Below are 8,227 nucleotides of genomic sequence, written 5' to 3'. Positions count from 1 at the left end.
TTTCGTTGCTACTTCATAACTGTAATTTTGCTACTGTTATGAATCAGGCAACACCTGTGAAAGGGTCGTTCAACCCCCAAAGGGGTCACAACCCACAGGTTGAGACTGCTGCTCTAGAGCACCTAGCTTAACACACTGGAGTTAAAGTTAGAGCAACCAAATCTCAATTCAATTTCCTCTCAGTGAAGTTCTCTGAGTGTGTCTTGGTTCCAATATGTTTTCAAAGCTTTCATCACCTGAAATAAGTGGGAGGGAAAAAAGCAGAAGGAAGTTTGAGGGTACAATAGTCCTGCAGTTAGTCAGAAGTAAGATGCATGTGGGTCTGGATTGGAGGAATTCAATGCATAAGTCAGAAGATCATTTCAGGCGTACTGCATAAATCATAAGGGGAATTGTCTCTAGCCTCACTGCACAGGAGCTGTGTGGTGAAGTGTTAAGAGCAGTGTTCTTGGTCCCCTTTCTAGGTATGAATCCCAGCTCCAATACTCTCGAGCGACCTCTGTGGGGAGCTCAATCAAGTTGATATCTGAAGATCAATTAATTTAGATCAGAGCCTGACCCCCAGTAAGCATTATATAAATTATAACTTCATTATCACTAATATTATCATCATGGCTGCCCTCCTTTTGCTTTACACTAGTGGCCCTGATTAGAGCTTATGATTTAAAAATAATCCACCCCCTTTGGGGGGTCGACTTTTATGTAATGATTTAAGGGAAATTCTCCTTTTTTCATGGAATGGTGATGTAGCGTTGAGCTGCAAGGCCAGCTGTTCAAACCCACCAGCTGTGTGGAGGGGATAGGCGGAGCTTTCTACTCCAGTAAACTGGGAAGCTCACGGGGCTCAAAGTTCTACTCTGTCCTGTAGTATTGCTGTGAGTTAACATCGACTCGATGGCAGTGAGTTTGGAGTTTGGTGAGTACTGGAATCTCAGCTCTAAAAGAGAATTTAACAATTGTTTAATTTCCTGTCAGAGAGAAATTTCGTTATCACTTCTGAGCCTTTGATTTTCCCATCTCCTCTTGGATACGTACAACAGTGCAAATTACAATGTCCTCACTGCCAATTATCGTGAGCAGTGGTTGATACTGAGCAACAAGCAGCATAGTTTTGTGGTTCAGAGTAGGTCGGTTCTAGTGTCAGACGACTTGGACTCCAGTTCCAACTCTGCAACCGATGAGTGGTGTGACCCCAGAGAGTCTCTGAATAGCCCTGTACTTCCTTCTCATTTGTAAAATGAGACTAATAACTGAGCCTACCTCATTGAATTTAAAATAATTATTAAATACATTCATATTTTAAAACATTGTTGACAGTACAGTGTTCTTTAACAAACATTGCAAGTCTGTTTGTTAAGGGAAATGAGAGAAAGTGCTTTCTTAAGTTTTGGGGGTTGGGTGATTTGGGTCCTGGACAGTATGTGATGGAGATACCTGGCGAGCCAGGATGTGGACTGAACTGTCATGAGTACCAAGAAACGAGACAGAAGTTAGATAAGCTTTTTTTCTCGACTGGGCCTACATCTGACCCAAGGAGGTGATATCTCAGAATCTCCACCCAAATTACTCCCCTATTTAGGGGAAGCTTGTCACCAACCTATCGTCCAGCCTCCCATTTATACAGCTGTCGAAGCAGCATTCCTCTTGCCGCCTGTTCTGCAAACTTTTGCCAGGAACTTAGGTGTGAATTATCTGCCCAAAGTATATTTATGGATGGAGCCAAATCAGCCCAGGGTCATTGGTTATTTTGGTTCCCCATCCAGGAGCCCTTCGCAGTCTTAGCTCAAAGGCATAGTTAGGTGCAAAAACTCCCACTGGGGTGCAACTTAAGCACCCCAGACTCCACTCACTGACTGGATTACGTAATTCCCCACTGCTCCTATTGATTAAGGACCCTTGAGGTAGTTAGTTTATTGTGCCAACCTGGCCGATAAACACATGTGGGATTAATTGAAGGTTGGAGAGATAAATGGCTCCATGAGCCTTGCCTTCTTGTCTCTTGCTCTTTGATCATCAGACCCGTGTGTGGCTACCTTGCTTGTCCTTTGCCTCAATTTGCAAGCTACACTACCTGTGGGACACTTAACCCGTGGACTGCGTCGCTGTAATTTAAGGTTCCTTCAAGACCTGCTCCACCACACCATTGGAATTTACATCTCTTGAGCTAGGGACTGTCGGACTCTGTCATCTGGCTGACTCTTGGTGACCTGCCTCGCTGTTTGTTGCCTGTGCCCAGATAGCCTGAATGGCTCTACAGAGGACTACCCAGCAGCCCTCAAGACTTGAAGGACTGCCAGTGTCTCACAACTGTCTCACGGGAGTGAGTTGCCCTGAGCCATTTATACTACTTTATAATCTGTTTATTTCATATATATCTATCTGTATAAATATATATAAAATTATTAGCATTCAGGTTTTGTTTCTCTAGAGAACCCTGTCTAACACAACCCTAATACCCATCCTTTACTTTGGATTTGGGCTGAAAATGAGCCATTTTTATTCATGTTGTGAGTTCTGCAGGGCCATTGCAATGAATTATCAAAACACAGAATGAGTGCCATGGGAGGTACAGGTGGTCGGACTAGGGGTCCAAGTGATGAAGGGTGGAGGCATGTTGGACCTCTGCCTTGAGGCAATAAGTCTTGGGAGCCAGAAGAGGTCAAATGTGGCCCCCTTGCTATTTTTGTCAGTTCTAGATTTGTTTCCTTAGAATTTGGAGTCATCTTCAATTAAAACATGCATATTTTTAATGCATATAGAATATTCCATGGCAAATATTAAGCACTCAATATTTTTGGATGAATAGAGAGGCCTTATGAAAAATCCTAGGACACCCTATCATTGGGTATTTTAAAAGAAGTCAATATTAAAATAATCAATTTGGAACAATATAAAAGATTATTTCCAGACACAATTACTGTTGCACATCACATTGTTTATTAAGTATTTAGCCACATAACAAATGACACTGTTAAAAACCACAGATATAATCTCAGGTTATATTACCATAGATTCCCTAATGACTGCAAGAGCAAGATAATATTATTTTTAATCAAAAATCATAGTCAAATAATGAATATAAGCTGTCCCCACTGGGATTAATTTGTAATATGCAAATAGTATTTATTTGTTGATGAGAGGCTGAATTGAAGTAATCATTTGCTTCTGGATAAATACGTAGACAGAATGATGAAACTACATGCAGGCTCCTCTCCAGGTGGTCAGGATATATTTATCTTCTTCTTGTTTGTTTTAATATATATCTTTTCATCTTTTGGTGTCTGCGGGAAGAAAACAAAAGGCATGAGTATATGACTACATTGAAAAAAAAGACTAGGTATGCTGTCATTTAAATACAAGGTGTTTTACAACTTAAATTCTGAGCACCCTGGTTTGCAAAAGGGTATGAACAGTAGTGACAACCCAAAGTCCATTGGCAGAGTCCCCTACCTGGCTCTGAGCCTCCATTGAACGCTTTCTGATCTTTGACAGAGCATGTAGATCATCTTGCCCTCAGGCAGAATGCCCGGGACAGTGGATTGCCTTCACCCCTCTACCCAGCCCGGGGTGGAGCAGACTTTCTTAGAGGCTTGCCTTTGGATGCCCTTGATGGAGGTCATAGAGCTGGGGATGGTTGGGGCGGGGCCTGGATCATTGCACTGTCCTGAAGTCAGGCCCATTAGTGTCACCCAACTGCTTTGGTCAGAAGGGCCCAGAGCAATCTAGTAAGCCTTTGTATCTAACAATGGGCAGGCCCAATTAAGGTCTCACTCCTGCTTCTGTAGTCCCACCTGTAATTGTATTGATCTGCCACCAATCATGCTTTTGTGACAGTTTCCTTTGCCCTTCCATGGTCCCTTTTAGAGCACTGTATCTCAACACACCCGTGGACACCACTTTTACTTGGTGCTAATGACCTTCCTCATATGGATGATGTCTGTCTTTGTGTAGTTGTTGTCTCTCTTAAGACTTACTAAATGTTCTCCTTAAGTTATATTTGAGATGGGGGTCTCTTCTCAAATAAGAAGGCATTGCATATTAAATTTCTCCAGTAAGATGGAGACAGTGGTGAAATATGTGAGTTTGACCTGTAAGAAATATTGTTAGGTTTCTCAGGTGGAAATACCTGTCCTTGGCTTCGAGAGAGAAAGAATTCACTCCGAAGCCTGGTTTGTGATCCAAGTGAGTTTTTAAAGAACGGAAGAATTTTCAGGTTTTACACAGGCACCCTCAGGGCACTTCTCACCCACACGTGGAAAACTGAGGACAGAGGAAAGCGTGGAAAACTGGGGACAGAGAAAAGCGCAGCCTAACTGGAAAAGGGAGCCCTGGGCTTTGGATTCGGGCTTTTTCTGGGCCCTCCTCTGGGAGGCATGGTTGAAGGTACTGGTTGACCCCATTGGCTGAATCAAGCTCACCTGGCCCACCCAGGTGTAACTCCCCATCCTGGCTTGGAGCCTGAATTTGGAGCATGCCCAATAGACAACCTGGTCCCTATTCTGGCTACCTAACAGTCTGTTTTTATTAGCAGTTCCGACTTCTCTAATGACAATTTTATCAATATTTACTTAAATCTCTACCTAAATTTTTATCCTCTATAAAATATCTCAAAACTATGACCATGTAAGCACAAGTAAAACCAAGATAGTAAGCTTCTTCATTGTTTTAATCCAACTGGCTAAAAGAAAATGCACACATTAAAATGAACTCTTAGCTGTCATATATTATGAAATGAATTGTGTCCTTCCAATTTTGTTGAGTCCCAAGTCCTCTATCTCTGGGTATGGTCCCATTTGGGAGCAGGGTTTTCTCTGTTACGTTAATAAAGCCTTATCAGCATAAGGAGCCCAGGCTTACTGGTTAGGCATTGAGGTGCCAACCAAAAGGTCAGCCATTTGAAACCACCAGCCAATCCATGGGAGAAAATGAGACTTTCTATGCTGGTAAAAAGTTACAATGTCAGAAACTCAAAGGGGCAGTTCTACCCTGTCCTACAGGGTTGCTGTGACTCAGCATCGACTTGATGGCATTGAAAGTTTGGGATCAGTGTGGGGTGTGTTCTAAAATATTAATGAAGTCCTATCAATGTAGGGTTTGTCCTAAGTCTAATGACTTCTGAATTTCAGAATCCAAACCAAAACCAAGTTCACTGCCATTGACTAGTTTCTGACTCCTATGAAATTATAGGGCCGAATAAAACTGCTTCCTTAGGTTTCCAAAGCTGTAAATATTTATGGGAGCAGAAAGCCTCAACTTTCCCTCACAGAGCAATTGGTGTGTTTGAACTGCTGACCTTAAGATTAGTAGCCCGATTAGTAACCCACTAAGCCACCAAGGCTCCTTAAGGAACAGCATGTACACAGAAGAAAACAGCACAGAAAGGAGGGAGTTGGAATATTCCACATGAAGATTGGCAAAGAGCTGAGGAATACTGGAAGACAAGGATCTTCCCCCATTGTCAACCATGAGAGCCTTTCCTTAGAGCTAGGGTCCTGAATCTGGGTTTCTAGTCTCCAGAATGGTAAGAAAATAAACTCTTGTCCTTTAAAACTAACCACTTGTGGTCTATCCATTAAAGCAACACTGGGAAACGTAGTATTAAAAACAAAAGAATTCCACTGTAACCTTTCTAATTGATTCCAAATATAATAACTACACAATTTGATTCTAGCTGAAAATATGCCTTTGTTCCAGATAATTTTCAAATCTACACTATATATGCTCTTGTGGGCATACCAGGATGTAATTATGACACAGTACATCGTATTATATATGAACAGATACAGATTATCAGGGATTAAAATTTAAAAGGAGTCAAAGTCTATGTACTCACTAAAATAAATTACATAATACACTTAGGTCCTACATTTCCATATGTGAGACTTTGGTATTGCTACAAAATCATACTCATTGCCACAAAGCCAGAATCTTTATTTAAAAATATATATAGATCAAGATGTCCATGACTATATATAGGTTTGACAGAAGATATTTATTCATGCGCATTTACCTTTGCTGCAAATATATCCATGAATGTGGTTGAGTGAATGGCTGCAAAGTTGTCAAAACTCTTTAGAGCTAGCCAGCACCAGAGGGAAGGAGGTGCAGTACCATAGTGTGCAGAACACCAAGGACAATTGGCATAGCATAGTTCACAAAGGCAATTTTCCACATTCTATTTTATTGAGTCATATAACAGGGTCTTAAAAGCTTGTGAGCCAACATGTAAGGTCTAACTATTGGTTGCTATCTACCCAGAGGAAGGAAGAATGATCAAAATTGAAAGACACACGGAAACAACTAGTCCAATGAGTTAACCGATCACACAAACATCAGACTCCGTAACCCTATTCCCAGAAGAACTACATGTTGCCCAATTAATACTATCAACTGCTCTGTATAGGATTATATTTGAAGGTCCAATTTAGAGTACAAGAAAATTATGAAACTGACCTCAAAACCATAAAGACCAGGCTTATTGGTCTGACAGAGACTTCTGGAACCACCAAGGCCATGGCTCTTAATCACCCTTTAGGTCTGGAGCTGAATTTACATCTGTGTTACAATAATCAACAACAGGTCTGAACTTACATCTGTGTTACAATAATCAACCCCTCGGGGCCAAGAGCAGCATTTACCCAAGGACAGAGGATTAAGAAAGAAGGAGGAATGAAAACAGACAACACTGGGAAAGAGGGCGATAAGTGCTGGTACACTGAGAGGATTGAAAGGGATGACTTGCCGACCCCGTAGCCTCCAGGGCACAGTAGGGCATAAACATATTCCAGTCGCCTCAATCCCTGACCAGGTGGAGTCATTCATTCACCCACAGACACTGATTGTAACTAACTGCTCAGCTGATCCTTCCAGCTGGTCCTGAACTGACCTGGGCTCCCCACCCTTCTCCAGGAAACACATCTTTCTCTTGCCTGCATCAGCAACAGTGCTCCTGGGCAGAGCTGAGCATCCAGACACCCACAACTCTTGCTTTTCTTTCTTTGTTTTTTCCTTTTTTCTTATTTTTTCCTTTAATCTTTCTCTTTCTCTTTCTCTTTTTCTTCAAAAGTTCACACTACTCTTCTAATTCTTTTCAATCAGTATTACCCATTCATTCTTTCAAAATAAGGAATTTATTTTCTCTTTTGTTAGATTCCATTAATTAGCACTACTGGATCTCTTTTTTTCCCCCACCCTCTATTACTTTCCCTTTCATTCTTTGATCTCTCCCCCAACCTCTTCCCCAATACTTCTGAAGTGTCTATGATGATTCCTCTACCACATCACTCAACAGAGTTACCACCCCTACACAAGCCCATCTCCCTGCTACCCCTAACAGCTACCGCAAAATGTCAAGGAAACAACAGACAATATCGATCCCTACATACACACACAAAAAAAGCAAGGGAAACAGACATAAATAAGTGAACGACACCAAGACTTCAGAGAAATGGCCAAAACTGAACAAGCTATGGAATTATCAGAAAAGGAATTCAGAAAAATGATTGTACAGGTACAACAGATGTAATGGATGAGTTGAAACAACATGGGTAAGAATTATTGAATGTAAAACTGATCTGCTCTGTAAACTTTCACCTAAATCAATAAAATGTTTTCTGGTTTTTAAGGATGTGAAGCTATGGTTTCTGGCTGTATCCTCCGTCTGGGTCTGCGCACTTCTAAAGGCAGTGTTTCCATCACTCCAGCCCTTCCTCAAGGAACTCTGTACTCTTTGATTTCAGGATCGCATTTGGGGCAACTTTGAAGGAACTCACCGTAAATTGTGCTCCTTTCAAATATTGTTTGAGACTGAGGAGCAAAAATAAAGCCTAAAGGTGCAAGATCAGAGCTGTCGGGTGGATAGGGTAAGGCCTCCCAACCAAAGTCCTGTAGGACAATACCTGCTACTCTTTATGAATGTAGTGATGGGAAAAAAAGAATAATGTTCCTTGACTTTCACTCATCATTGTGGTTTGTAATGTTTGTAAGGTTTGTAAAACCTCTTCCTAACAACCCTCGTGCCCCACCTCCTTTGAGGAAATCTATTAAGATTATCCCTTTGGGATCCAAAAACCAGTCTCAATAGACTTCTGAGGCGGCATCCCTGTCATTCATTAAACTGGCCCAGTGGACTCTCAAAAGCCACTGCTTTGATTAGACCCACTCTTTTAAGAGACCCTAAAGGAGACCCTGGCTGTGTAGTGGCTTTGAGTTGGGCTGCTAACAGGAA

The 8,227-nt window shown here is 41.6% G+C and overlaps 1 protein-coding gene across 2 annotated transcripts in view; it reads right to left on the bottom strand.

The window, feature by feature from the left end:
• Positions 1-2,914: 2,914 nt before the first annotated feature.
• The window catches only part of DDC (dopa decarboxylase), a 122,596-nt gene continuing 117,283 nt past the window's right edge, over positions 2,915-8,227 (bottom strand). For both annotated transcript variants that reach the window (XM_004708040.2, XM_045286358.1), the window contains exon 15: positions 2,915-3,281. The gene's annotated coding sequence lies outside the window, so the exon portion shown is untranslated. The remainder of the gene's footprint in view (positions 3,282-8,227) is intronic.

This window comes from Echinops telfairi, unplaced genomic scaffold, assembly GCF_000313985.2.
Source record: "Echinops telfairi isolate 266 unplaced genomic scaffold, ASM31398v2 ScPeMD7_7;HRSCAF=31, whole genome shotgun sequence".
NCBI lineage: Eukaryota > Metazoa > Chordata > Mammalia > Afrosoricida > Tenrecidae > Echinops > Echinops telfairi.
This window is presented reverse-complemented; position numbering and strand designations above follow the sequence as displayed.